Genomic DNA, 12,941 nt, shown 5'->3' on the forward strand with positions numbered 1-12,941 from the left:
TCAGTATTACCCTCCCTCCATAAAGATAGAAAGTTTAGACAGACCAATTTCTAGAAAAAAATAAATTTACTAAAGAACTAACCCAGGAAAATACATTTATTCTTTTTAATAGTCTTTCAAATCATCAGTAAGTATAAATTCATTTAAACAAAACTAAAATGGGGACACCTGGCTGGCTCAGTTGGCAGAGCATGTGACTCTTGATCTTGGGATCATGAGTTTGAACCCCATGTTGGGGATAGAGTTTACTCGAAAGAAAGAAACAGAGAGAGACTAAAATGTTAAAGTGTTTCAAACCTATCATTTGAAAGGGGAGACAACTGTGGTTAAAGCATACTCAATTATAATAAACAAAAAACTGGAAAAAAATCCTACCTTTAAAATAAGAATGATCCTGGGTTTCGGCACCAAAAAATTCACGGAGGCACATGTGTTGTTCTACTATTGATGATGTTAGATTTGATCACTTTGTTCAAGTGGTGACTGCCAGACCTCTCCAATGTAAAAGGAAATTTCCGTTTTCTTTTAAAGAAAGAAATGAATGGTCCAATCTCCAAAAACATTTCTTTTTTTTTTTTTTTTAACTGGGCATGGAGCCCAATGCGTGTTTGAATTCACGACCCTGAGATCAAGCCCTGGGCTGAGATCAAGAGTTGGATGCTTTAAAAAAACAAAACAACCAAAAAAGGGGGGGGGGGGGTTGGACACTTAACCGACTGAGCCCCCATGTGCCCCCCAGAAACATTTCTTAAATGGGGTGGCTGGCTGGCTCAGTCAGTAGAGCATGCGACTCTTGATCTTGGGGTTGTAAGTTCAAGCTGCCTGTTGGGTGTGGAGCCTACTTAAACAAAAAACATTTCTACAATGTATATGGTATGAATTACTACTCCTGGGCTTGTTGGCACAGGGAATTTCACTTCGCTAACTACACTGCAAGTAGGCTTAGAATATTTTTCGGCAGATTAATCCTTTGGAAAACAAATCCAGGCCTCATATTGTGAGAAAAATGCAACTAGTGGAATATTGTGTAGTACATAAACAGAGAAGTTAAAAAGACTTTGAGGGGCATCTGGGTGGTGTAGTTGGTTAAGCCTCTGATTCTTGGTTTCGGCTCAGGTCATGCATGATCTCAGGGTCCTGATCTCAGGGTTGTGAGCTCGAGCCCTTGGGCTCCGCGCTCAGCCAGGAGTCTTCTTGAGATTCTCTCTCCTCCCACTTGTGCTATTTCTCTCTCTCTTTAAAATAAATAAATAAATCTAAAAAAAAAAAAAACCAAACAACCAGGATTTTGAAAGATCACCCATAAGATAAAGGCATAAGATACTAGACAAAAATACACTGACCTTTGATAGCACTGTGTGTCATTATTTAAAAGCCCAGGTATTCTCAAGGTACTAGTTTCATTGGTTTTGACTTATTGAATCTTTGACTAGAATTCTTGTTTTGTTTTGTTTTTTTAAAGATTTTATTTATTTATTTGATAGAGACATAGAGAGAGAGGGAACACAAGCAGGACAGTTGGCAGAGCATGTGACTCTTGATCTTGATCCCGCTGAACAGGGAGCCCAATGTGGGGCTCAATCCCAGGACCCACGGGATCATGACCCGAGCCGAAGGCAGACGCTTAACCACTGAGCTACCCAGGCGCCCCTAGAATTCATGTTTCATTCTATAGGTAGTAAAACCAGAAGAGTAAATGATGTCCAAGGGTCCATGAAATATGTTTGCTCTCTCTCTCCTTAAAAGTGATGCTTAGGGGCACCTGGGTGGCCCAGATGGTTAAGCGACTGCCTTCGGCTCAGGTCATGATCCCAGGGTCCTGGGATGGAGTCCCACATAGGGCTCCTGGCTCAGCAGGGAGCCTGCTTCTCCCTCTCCCTCTGCCTCTCCCCCTCCTCATGCTCTCTCTCTCTCTTTCTCTGTATCTCTGTGTCTCAAATGAATAAATAAAAAATTTTTTTAAATGCTTAAAAAAAAGTGATGCTTAGATAGGATTTCTTCTTGGGATAATGAAAATGTTCAGGATGGGGTGCCTGGGTGGCTCAGTCGTTAAGCGTCTGCCTTCGGTTCAGGTCATGATCTCAGGGTCCTGGGATCGAGCCCCGCATTGGGCTCTCTCTCCGTGGGAAGGCTGCTTCTCCCTCTCCCACTCCCCCTGCTTGTGTTCCCTCTATTGCTGTCTCTCTCTGTCAAATAAGCAAATAAAATCTTAAAAAAAAAAAAGAAAGAAAATGTTCTGGAACTAGTTAGTGGTGATAGTCACAGAACATAGTGGATATACTAGGGTGCCTGGATGGTTCAGTTGGTTAAGCGACTACCTTCAGTTCAGGTCATGATCCTGGAGTCCCTGGATCGAGTCCCGCATCCGGCTCCTTGCTTGGCAGGGAGTCTGCTTCTCCCTCTGACCCTCCCCCCTCTCATGTGCTCTCTCTCTCAAATAAATAAATAAAATCTTAAAAAAACAAAACATAGTGGATATACTAAATACTATTGTGTTGTATATTTTATTTTATTTTATTTTTATTTATTTATTTTTATTTGACAGAGAAGGAGAGAGAGAGCACACGAGCAGGGGGAGGGGCAAAAGGAGAGGGAGAAGCAGGCTTCCCGTGGAGCAGGGAGCCTGACGCGGGGCTTGATCCAGGACCCTGGGACCATGACCTGAGCCGAAGGCAGAGGCTTAACCGACTGAGCCACCCAGGCGCCCTGTGTTGTACATTTTAATATGTACATTTTATTTCTTTTTTAAAGAGTTTATTTTTAAGTAATTTCTACACCCAGTGTGGGGCTCAAACTCACAGCCCTGAGATCAAGAGTCTCATGCTCTACTGACTAAGCCAGCCAGGTACCCCTAATATGTACATTTTAGTATGACCAAAATGGTGAATTTTTTTTTTTTTAGATTTTATTTATTTATTTGAAAGAGAGAGAGAGAACAAGCAGGGAAGAGGGGCAGAGGGAGAAGGAGAAGCAGGCTCCCCGTGGAGCAGGGAGTCCTAGGTGGGGCTCGATCCCAGGACCCTGGGATCATGACCTGAGCTGAAGGCAGATGCCAATCACCCAGGTGCTCCCCCAAATGATGAATTTTTGAGAAGTAATTCTTCTAAAAGAATTTTTAAGATTTTTTTTTTTTTTTTAATTTATTTGAGAGAGAATGAGAGACAGAGAGCATGAGAGGGAGGAGGGTCAGAGGGAGAAGCAGACTCCCCGCCGAGCAGGGAACCCGATGCGGGACTCGATCCCGGGACTCCAGGATCATGACCCGAGCCGAAGGCAGTCGCTTAACCGACTGAGCCACCCAGGCACCCCTAAAAGAATTTTTAAAGACTGGTGCCTAAGGACAAAAGCCCACTCACCCCTCCTCTCACCCTTATAAGTGAGGTTTTTAAAAATGAATTCTGCCACAATTATAACTTTAAATGGAAATGAATTATCCTCTACCATATTCTGCATTTCTTCCTAACAGAATAATCTAATTATGATCTATATCTCCATGTTAGCTGTGACATATGTTTCTTCAAACAGTATTTAAATAGTAATGGTAAAAAGTAAGCTGTAGAGAAAATCATCCCTGGGTAGCAGTTTCCTGTTTCACAAGAATCAGTAAAATTTCACAGCTGGAAAGGGCTTTAAAGATCACTTAGTCCAGGGCGCCTGGGTGGCTCAGTCAGCTAAGCGTCTGCCTTTGGCTCAGGTCATGATCTCAGGGTCCTGGGGTCGAGTCCCGCATCGGGCTCCCCCCTGGGGGGGGCGGTAGGCTGCTTTCTCCCTCTCCCACTCCCCCTGCTTGTGTTCCCTCTCTCACTGTGTCTCTCTCTGTCAAATAAATAAATAAAATCTTAAAAAAAAATCATTTAGTACAGCCTACTCATTTTCAAAGTAGGGAACAGCCAGATAAAATGTATAAGGCTAAACATCATTTAGGTGAGTCTATTTGTTAATTATTAGTAGGCAAGAGTATCCTACATCTGGGAATATGACAGTGCGCTGATATAATAATAATTTCTGCTTATTTAACACACTGGTCAACAATTATCTATTCTTTTCTCCATCCATTTGCTGAAGAACATGAAGAGTGCAAAATAAGCTTCAGCCTAGGTAAGGGTGAAGGGGAAAATGAGGGGCTCTGCTCTGAGCCAATAACCACTACCCTCGAGAGACATTGAGGAGTTATCATGTATAGTCACATTTAAAGAGCAGCCTGAGGGCGCCTGGGTGGCTCAGTCATTAAGCGTCTGCCTTCAGCTCAGGTCATGATCCCAGGGTCCTGGGATCGAGTCCCACATCGGGCTCCCTCCTCGGGGGGAAGCCTGCTTCTCTCTCTCCCCCTCCCGCTGCTTGTGTTCCTGCTCTCGCTATCTCTGTCTCTGTCAAATAAATAAATAAAATCTTTAAAAAAATAAAAAATAAAGAGCAGCCTGAAATGGGGGTTCAAGAAGCCTAAAATTTACCCACCCTGGATGATACTCACAAATTACTGAAAAACTTTAGGAAACAGAGCTTTTACTTTCACAAAATCATCGTGAATCCATGCCTGGATGTTGAATATTGCTCCAAAAACAATGAAAGAAAGACAGGAGTCTGGAAGAAGGCAATAAATGATCAAGGGCATCTATCAATGAATATTTTAAGACACAAGACTGGGAGAACCAGGATACCGTAATCTAGAAAGTCACAATAAGAGGATATATGATTGAGTTTCAAAAATTGCTGAAAGGGGTGCCTGGCTGGCTCAGTCAGAAGAGCATGTGACTCTTGATCTCGAGGTGGTGAGTTTGAGCCCCGCGTTGGGTATAGAGATTACTTAAATAAATAAACTTTAAAAAAACTCAGGATCATGACCTGAGCCCAAGGCAGACACTTAACCGATTGAGACACCTAGGTGTCCCTCACCAATTTTTTTTTTTTTTAAGATTTTATTTATGTGAGAGAGAGAGAATGAGAGAGAGAGCACATGAGAGGGGGGAGGGTCAGAGGGAGAAACAGACTCCCTGCGGAGCAGGGAGCCCGATGCAGGACTCGATCCTGGGACTCCAGGATCATGACCTGAGCCGAAGGCAGTCGCTCAACCAACTGAGCCACCCAGGCGCCCTAACCAAATGTTTTCTGATGACACTTCTTAAACAGAGAATTGCAGATGAACAAATCCAGTTCAAAGTGTTCCCAGTACATAGAAGTCTTTACAGAAAAATCTATCTGCTATATACATCATTTTCAGAATCTAGGGGTTACATATATGATTATTTTTTAGCTAGCCAAACCATGAAACCTTATAACATTATACTACTACATTTTGGATGATGCTATTTGCTATTGTCCATCATAAAATAAAAAATGTAAAAATTGGGGCACCTGGCTGTCTCAGTCGATAGAGTATGCAACTCTTGATCTTGGGGTCGTGAGTTTGATCCTCATGTTGGGTGAAGAGATTACTTAAAAAAAAAAGAGGGGCGCCTGGGGGGCTCAGTTGTTAAGCATTTGCTTTCAGCTCGGGTCATGATCCCAGGGTCCTGGAATCGAGCCCCACATCGGGCTCCCTGCTCGGTGGGAAGCCTGCTTCTCCCTCTCCCACTCCCCCTGCTTGTGTTCCTGCTTTCGCTCTCTCTCTCTCTGTCAAATAAATAAATAAAATCTTTTAAAAAAATGTAAAAATTAAGGATTCCATTAAAATCAAAGCATATGGGGCACCTGGGTGGCTCAGTTGGTTAAGCATCTGCCTTCCGCTCAGGTCATGATCTCAGGGAACTGGGATTGAGTCCAGCATCTGGCTCCCTGCTCAGCGGGGAGTCTGCTTCTCCCTCTGCCTTTGCCCCTCCCCCCTGCTCATGCTCTCTCCCTCTCAAATAAATAAGCAAAATCTTTAAAAGAAAATCAAAGCATATATTTCACTATCTGAAAATTATAGCTATTTTATTTTATTTTTTTTATTTTTATTTTTAAAAGATTTTATTTATTTATTTGAGAGAGAGAGAATGAGAGAGCACATGAGAGGGGGGAGGGTCAGAGGGAGAAGCAGGCTCCCCGCCGAGCAGGGAGCCCGATGTGGGACTCGATCCCGGGACTCCAGGATCACGACCTGAGCCGAAGGCAGTCGTTTAACCAACTGAGCCACCCAGGCGCCCTGAAAATTATAGCTATTTTAAAGTGGAAGTTACCATGAGTTTACTGTAACTTCCTAGAACCCCATTTGATAATTTATATGAAGTTCTCAGCAGGTTTACTTTTTTCACCCAAGAATTATTGTTTAAGGAGTTTAGATCAGATTAGCTCTTTTTCCAGACATTTTGCCATTTCTTCTTTTCAAACAGGACTATATCATAGGGCTATATCATTAGGACTAAATCATAAAAATTTTATGTTTACTCAGTATATTTTGTCAAATGTGACAAAAATTGTTCATAGTAAGCCTTAAAAGTTTTCTTTGAATTTAAGTCTCTTATTTTTTAGAAGTTTATGTATGAATAAAAGTTCATGATACTCTATCTGACATGACTGTACTGATAATGAATTATGAGCAAAGATTTTCCATCACCCTTACAAAACTGAAAACTGTAGACCTCCAACATATTTTGGTTCAGAATTAGTTTTTAGTCTCAATCCCGAAGTGGCTAGTTTTTCTTTGAAACTGGGTCACCACATGCCTTTTATGTTTTTATTATTTTTAGGATTTTTAATTTTTATTTTATTTTTTTATTTTTTAAGAGATTTATCTTATTTTAGAGAGAGAGAGAGAACATGCAGGCACCAGAAGGAAGGGTCAGAGGGAGAGGGAAGAATCTCAGGCAGACTCCCCGCTGAGCATGGAGCCTGAGTCGCAAGGCTCTATCCCACAGCCCTGAGATCGTGACCTGAGCCGAAATCAAGTCAGATGCTTAACTGACTGAGCCACCCAGGCGCCCCTAAGATTTTTTTATTTTTAAGTAATCTCTACACCCAACGTGGGGCTCAAACTCAAAACCTCGAGACCAAGACTTGCATGTTCCACTGACTGGGCCAGCCAGATGCCCCACCACATGCCTTTTAGAGCGTGAGTGGGGTATGTATTTGCACAGACATCCTAGCATTTGTATGTTCAACAACTCTAATTGAGGACTTGCTTCATAGAAGACTGAACGTTAGATAGTATCATGCATTCATTCAACAAATATTTATTGAGTATACATTACATGCCGGACAAAATTTTAAGCATTGGGAAATTAGCTGTTAGCAACATAGACGTAATTAAAAAAAAAAAAATCCCTGCCCTCATGGAGTTTACTTACATACAAAGATAAAGCAGACCTCGCCAATCAGTTGACACTCTAATAGAGGAGAAAAGTGTAAATTTTTTTTAATTTTTATTTTTTCAAGGATTTTTATTTTTTAATTTATTTAAAAGATTTATTTGTTTTAGAGAGCATGATCAGGGGCAGGGAAGAAGAGAGGGAGAGAGAGAACTTTTAAGCAGACTCCCTGCTGAGTGTAGAGCCTAGTGCGGTTCTCCATCCCAGGACCCTGAGCTTATGACCTGAGCTGAAACCAAGAGTCAGCCACTCTACCAGCTGAGCCACCCAGGCGCCCCCACTTTTTAAAGTAATCTCTACACCCAACCTGGGGCTTGAATTTACAACCCTAAGTTCAAGAGTTGAATACTCCACTGACTGAGACAACCAGGCGCCCCTAAAATTTTTTTTAAAATGATAAATGTCTTGCAATATATAGACAAAGTGCTATGTCAATTACAGACTTTAGGGGCGCCTGGGTGGCTCAGTCATTAAGTGTCTGCCTTCGGCTCAGGTCATGATCCCAGGGTCCTGGGATCGAGCCCCACATCGGGCTCCCTGCTCAGCAGGAAGCCTGCTTCTCCCTCTCCCACTCCCCCTGCTTGTGTTCCCTCTCTTGCTGTGTCTCTCTCTGTCATATAAATAAATAAAATCTTAAGGAAAAAATCAGACTTTGTTTTTATTTTTGCTTATTTTTAAGTAACCTCTATGCCCAACATGGGGTTCAAACTCATGACCCCAAAATCAAGAGTAACCCATTCCACTAACTGAACCAGCCAGGCACCCCCAAATTCATACTTTAAAATTCTGCTATCAGAGGAGAGAGAGATTGTTTCTAGTTTCAAGGATCAGGGACTGTCTTCATGGAAAATAGTTCCAGTTGAGGCCAACCTACAAATGTCTAAGCTATGAATAACTGATACATAATTATTTTAAGTTCATTATATTACAAAATAAAAAGAGCAAAAAAAAAGGAGGTAAGTTTAAAATATAAAGTGCACAATGTGTCTACCTTTGAATGTGTCATGGACATGAAACATTTTTAACCTGAAAAAATAACAGCTTAGGAATTGAAAGGAAAAATAAATGCAAATTTGATTGCCTTGTTTCTCAAAGAACTGTTAGTTCTGATTTTAGACCATAATGACTTTTCTCATTAAAAATATATTAAAATTTTTCAGTGGAATAAAAGTTTTATCAAATAAAAATCTTATCTTATATTGCATTATTAATAACTCCAAGGTAGCAGAACCAGATTAAAAGGCTTTTATTTATTTTTTTTAAAGGCTTTTATTTTTATAAGCCTGGGAGCTATAAACTAAATAAATAATCTTTTCTACTAGGTTATCATTGAAAGTCTTCATTTATTTTCACATTATAAAATTTGTGTTAACGAAATATCCTTTCAATTTGCCTAGACTCTGAAAATTTTAGTCTCTGCAAAAATTTGAAATATCTTAGGTGAAAGCACCACCCAAATCTCTTTCAATAAATTCCAATGAACTGCCTTTTTTTTTTTTTTTGGCATTAAGTTTTATTATTTTAAGTAAGTGAGAAATAAGAAATGTCTTCTGAATCACTCAGTTTGCTTCATCAAGCTTCTTCATTTTACAAGAATGACTTAAACAGATAAAATGCACAGGGATACTCACATCACAGAGTATTAAAGTCTGAGTCCTATAACTGTGTTTATTTTAAATATTTAAAATGAAGATTCATTGGCAGATTTTTTTTTTCTTAGAGCCCTGCTATTCCCATTATTTTTGCTAGTTTTTCAAGTTCACCACTGCTAAAACTATTTTGCAAGGAGCAACTATGCTGAAGTTCTTTAATTCTATGGAAAAGTTCCTTTTGAATGTTGCTCAAATGAATGTTTCAACTCTAGAGGGGAAAACCCCAAGCCAGAGATATTCACTGCAGCTCAAATGAGGATTTTATGTCTGTCTTTTTTCTAAATTATTCTTACAGAATTTTTCAAGAAACCATCAAGAATAGAAGTAAACATGTATATTTAAACTGAGCACTTTAAATTCTTTAAATTCAGTATATATGAGTTAAATCTAATGACACTTTGTTTCCCTTTAGTTTGATCTAAAATATCTTCCAGTTGGTCTCAAGAGGCTCCCGGGTTTTTTTTTTTTAATTTCAGGTTTTGTTTTGTTTTTTTTTTGTAATTTTTACACACAATGTGGAGCTCAAACTCATGGCACTGAGATCAAGAGTCACATGAGGCTTCAGTGTTTGTTCTAATTATCTCTAATTTGTTTCTATAAAATTAAAATATCTAAATTGGTATATTCTTCAGAAATCTAAGGGAAGCAGTTAGAAAACTAATTTAAAGACAAATTGTAATTATTAATAACCATTCACACTGATTGATCATCTACTAATTTGACATTTGACTCATCTGTTTTTAAATTTTTAACATTTTTGTTCTGCTTTTATATTCTCTTTAGCCCATAAATTCTGTATAATGGTAATAATTTCTTACCTAAGTACATATGAAGCATGAGGATCCAATTCTAACAGAAGGAAACCTTTGATAAAAATAAATTGTGGGGGCACCTGGCTAGCTCAGTCATCCAATGTGGGGCTTGAACTCACAGCCCAGAGATCAAGAGTCACAGTCTCCACCGAATGAGCCAGCTGGATACCCCAAACATAAAATCTTTAAAAAATCATTTTGTAGAGTAGAGATAAATTTCTTATGTTTTGGGTTTTTTTTTTTTTCTTAATTCTTATAATTTTTGATCAGGACATTGGCTTGTGTTAGTTGTTGGAATCAATAAGGGATTCCTTTATAGAGGAGATTTTTGTTTTTATTCTTTTCCCACTTTTACTGATCTGTGGTATTTAAATAAGCTTTCTTTTCTCGGAAACTGGTTATATGTACACAAACTATCCCTCCTTTCATTATTTTTCGGTTTCAAGCAGTAATCTCTTCCCCTCTTGCTTTTTATAGAACTTTCTGAAGTGGTCCAATAATTTCACTGATATTCCTAGTCTTCTTCCTTTTTCTGAAACTAAATTCCACAAATATTTGTAGAAAGCCTACTCGCTGCTCTGTTGTGAAAAAGGTAAAGGATGGTGTAAATAGTTTAAACTCTCTTTACAGCTGTGGAAACAAAGGCCAAGGAGGTTGAAAGAAAAAAATAAAACAAAACCCCAACTGACCCAGGGTGACAGGAGGGTCAGCTGCAGACATAGGCAATGGGTGCTGTCGTGGCGTCCACAGATTATGAAGACCAACAGATCTCCAGGTAAACAACATTATGTAAGGGCAGCTTTTAATTCAAAGGTACAGCCAAGGACTTTGAGCTCTGAGGTTCATGTAACTAGTTAGGGGTGGGAAGCCAGAAGGATTTATGGCCAGTGACCACCACTCCATACTGGTATGAGCAAACAAAAGCTGGTGGCATGTGAGCCTCTGCCAACGGTTCAACAATCCAATGGATAGAAGAGGAGGGAAGAGTTTGAGTTACTCCATGGGGAGATGTGTGTGTGTGTGTGTGTGTGTGTAGTAACACACAGCTCCTCTACCCCTGAAATTTCACTAAAGCAAAAAGAAAACCCAAGCCCACTGTTAAACTGTTGTTATATGGAGTAAACGTGAACATCCCATTTTTGAAGTTTGATATGAGGAGGAACTTCTTAGCTTACCACTAAGAGTCTGTCAGGTGGTTATTAATGCAGATTTCTTGGCCCCTAGAGGGCCTGATTGTAGCTGGGCCTTGAATCAAGTTTTTGAGAATATACAAAAGATATCATTGGATCTTCTTCTATACCAGCCTTTTCCATTGAACTGATTTTATGTTTGGGATAGTTTAAATGAGATTCTGGGCAGAGTTAGTGAAATGAACCATCACTCCCCGCCGCCCCCCCCCCCGCCCCCCACCGGGCTCTTCTACCTCAAGGCTTTTGCCTTTAGCTTTTAACGACTCACAGAACCATGCATCAGGATAATTGTAGGTTTTGTTTTGTTTTGTTTTGTTTTTTTAAGTAATGGTATGGAGTCTGGGCAAACCTCACCTTGGGGCTGTTTTCTTATCACCAAAAATAGGAAAAAAAGTATTTGTTATATCTCCCACTCAGGACTGGCACATGGTTTCATTCAGTGATAAGCACATCTCAGCCTTGCCACTGAACCTGCATTGGACCTTCCCTGACCTCAATTTCCTCAACTGTAAGATGGGAAACTAACAGATCCCTAACAATCCTTCCAGCCTGCAAATTATAGAATTGTTTCATTATGAAACAGGTTCTACTAAAAGTCATATGAAAGGGAAGACACTCTGTACAATTCCCTACTGAAACAGAAAAAATCCAAACTTATTTATACAAGGTATCCAAGAATTTGGAATATATATATATAAAAAGGGGGAGATGTTTTCCTACATTGAGTCTTTTAGTGGGAGTCTCTAAATATTTTGCCTCAATCTCTTTCTCTTTCCATTAAACAAAAAGTGCTAACAGTATATGCCTCCAGAGACAAAATATTAACTACCGAAATTACATTTTAGAGAAATTTTAACTATTTACTCTAGTGAGTCTAGATATCTTCCGGTTCACACAGTCTTTTCCTGTTACAAGTGCCTTAAACACTTTGACTTCCCTTTACACCACAGACTCTGCTTTCTTAACTTTATCCACTCGAATCTAGGTTTTTGAAAACAATAATCTATTTGCATACTTATATTAGTATGTCCATAGCTGAATTCAAAATCCAGAGTCTATAACTTCATATTACATTGCATAATCACTTTGATAATACCACTCTGTGACAAGTTGCTTGAATTGTACTGCTTTCAAAATGAATTTCTTTGAATATTCAACTTCTAATCAGTTATATATACATAAAATCAAATTCTCTGATATCCTTAATTTACCTGTAAGATTTTTTAAAAAAAATCAGCAAAACCTGTTTTATGAACTTATAAATGCCATTAAGTCTGTTAGTTTTTAGTAGATTTTGTTTCAAGCTTTCATGGAAAAATTAGAAGGAAAAGAACAATACCTTAACCCACAGATAATAGATTTTAACTAAATAATTAACAGTCTTTAGATTAACCCTTGGGTTTTTTAATTTTCTGCAAGGAAACATGAAAAAAACCTTTAAAAAACAAAGTAATGTTTTTATATCACATATAAAGTTACATTAAATGAAACTACAAACTCTTAAAGAGATTCTTCCCAAGTTAATTAGTAATATCTGCATACTAACCATACATTCAAGTTTATTAACTATTAACAATAAAAACTAGGAACCTGATCACTAGATTTGGTTGTGGGAAGATAGTTTCTTTTTTGGCTTAATCAAGAGTTCCACAAGAAAAAACAAAAACAAAAACAAACAAAAAAGAGTTCCACAAACATGATTTTAATCTTTTTTCTTGCTTATACATCTTCTCTGTGCTTGGCCGTAATATATTTTTCCATTAGCTGCCACATCTGAGAGTAATTCAGCTTATTATTATATTAGCAAAACAATGGTATAGATAAGATAAGTGCAATACTTATTGTAAACTAAATAATAAACTTTTATTTAAAAACCAGTGGTCATTCTTCATCTGTTTAAAAACTCAAAGTGTTAAAACATTTGGCTATTCTAATATAACATGATCCCATCCCACCTCCTTGGTAATGAAATAATTTAGGGATATTTAATAATCAGGGAAAGAG

This window comes from Mirounga angustirostris, unplaced genomic scaffold, assembly GCF_029215605.1.
Source record: "Mirounga angustirostris isolate CCGP_5_RB_7025 unplaced genomic scaffold, mMirAng1.0.hap1 SCAF_12, whole genome shotgun sequence".
In the NCBI taxonomy this organism is placed as follows: Eukaryota; Metazoa; Chordata; class Mammalia; order Carnivora; family Phocidae; genus Mirounga; species Mirounga angustirostris.